The sequence below is a fragment of the Notothenia coriiceps genome, unplaced genomic scaffold, assembly GCF_000735185.1.
Source record: "Notothenia coriiceps isolate Sejong01 unplaced genomic scaffold, NC01 NC01_scaffold00017259, whole genome shotgun sequence".
Lineage (NCBI taxonomy): Eukaryota > Metazoa > Chordata > Actinopteri > Perciformes > Nototheniidae > Notothenia > Notothenia coriiceps.
Genome location: NW_011349960.1, coordinates 1 through 1,973, shown reverse-complemented (window position 1 = coordinate 1,973; position 1,973 = coordinate 1). Strand labels below are relative to the sequence as shown.

Sequence of the window (1,973 nt, the reverse complement as noted above, 5' to 3'; positions counted from 1 at the left end):
TTCTACTGATCATAAATCCATTGTTGAGATCTACTAAAATACATTTATATTGTGCAATTTTCCAAACTCACATTGGTTTCTCATACAGCATCACTGTATAGTATGTGTATTCACTCTCTGTCCTAAACGGCTTGTTGGAGCTCCTGCCCCCCCTTCCCTGTGAGCCCAGTGGCAGTCTGCGAGACACAGCGAAACCCAGCCCGAAGAACACACACACCCGCAGCCTGGCTGGGAGTTTGTGTGTGTGCCCAGGCTGAGTTCCCTGGTGTCTCGCTGTCTCTCCGACCCCACACCAGTGTCCCGCTCCTCGCAGCAGCGAGCCTCACAACGTCCTGCCGAGTGTGTGTGTGTGAGGAAGTCCACGGATTGGTCCAAACCTAACGGCTCCGCAGACGTAACCTAACGGCTCCGCAGAGCCATTGGGTTACGTCACTATTCCCAAAATACGTCACTATACCCAAGAAGTAAACAATGGGGCAGCACAGACAGGTCTTCTCTGTGTTAGAGTGTTACTCCCTACAGGGTGTACTCTGAGGGGTTGAGACTCTGCGGAGCGTTCACATGCAGAAGCTACAGAACACAAGGGGACGGGTCAGAACCAGAGAAGCATGACATGGGACCTTTAACTGTTCTGTACTCATAAATCTCTTCATCAGGTCTCGTCGACCCCTCAAAGCTCTTTAAAGACTACGAGAATATGTTTGTCTGTATACTGACAAAACCAGACTTTGAGGCTCTGGGAGGATCTCAACATACTTTTAGGACAAACCAAAACATTTAGTGAATGCAAGATAAAAAGCAAACGGCTTCATGAGAAGTTTCCTAAAGCAATTTAAATCTGTATTTTCTGAGCATTTAACCAAAAACGTCTTTTCTATTCTCACATTCAAATACCAAAGATATAGTTCGGGAGGAAAGGAAATCCCGTTTGTATTTTTGCCAACAACGGTCTAAGAAATATCAGATTCAGCTTTTAAACGCCAATCCTAAATGTGTAATATGTCTCGTATGTCTCAAATATGGTGATTTGTTTCTGTTCACATCAGATTCAAGTGAATGTTTTTGAGTCTATACTGACAACACCAGACCTTTGAGGCACTGGGATTCACGATTTCTATATTTTCTGACATATTTTTAGACAAAACCAAATCATTTAGCAACTTAAATCTGTATTTTCTGAGCGTTTAACCAAAACCTACTTCTATTCTCACGTTTAAATACGAATGTGAATATTTCCTCTCTCTCCTGCAGAGGTATTGCCAAACTCTCCGCCTGGATTCGGGGATAGATTACCGCCGGAGGAACCGACCGTCCGCTGGAAAACTCTACTTCCTGTAAGAGCCCTTCAAAATAAAACCAACCAGTTATCGTACGTTTTATTTTGAAGTTCTGTTTGCATGTTTTTGATGTTTCAGCTCCAGTGAGCCGGACGTCCAGGCGACTTTAGACAAGAAGTTTGATGAGATGGCTTTCAAACAGAACGACAGTGAGTGACTTATACCTTATATATCTTTATATTCTTATTTAAAGGTCAGCTATCGTGCTATGTTCAGGCAACAGCAGAGGTCTCAGATAGAAATATATAAAAACATGTCTATGAAGTGTTTTGCTCCAAACACCAAACAGATCACCCATTCTAGCCATGCCTCATATCCCTCTATTTCACTTCCTGTTTCAAAAGTGCTGATTTTATATATAAAGCTTAAAAAACAAAACAACATTTTATAAAAAATAAAAAAAGGAGGGAGCTGAGCTACTGTCTAAACTAAATGATGTCGTGATGAAACGCCATATCATGGATTATCAAGGATTCTCTCTGAAACAGTATGGAGCTCAAAGGCTTTCTCTCTTGCCGGTTATACCACAAGGTGAGTTCCTTTTTACTTCCTGCTTCTTCACACACATGCTCTCCAGTACAGGTTAGCTCTGAGTGTTAGCGATGCTAATGTAAACACCGACCATATTACGTCCAA

At 42.3% G+C, this 1,973-nt stretch overlaps 1 long non-coding RNA gene across 1 annotated transcript; it reads left to right on the top strand.

Moving 5' to 3' along the window:
• Positions 1-305: 305 nt before the first annotated feature.
• LOC104950222 (uncharacterized) lies at positions 306-1,478 on the top strand. Its single transcript, XR_798896.1, has 2 exons — positions 306-1,334; positions 1,416-1,478. It is a non-coding gene; the product is annotated as an uncharacterized lncRNA (long non-coding RNA).
• Positions 1,479-1,973: the final 495 nt, after the last annotated feature.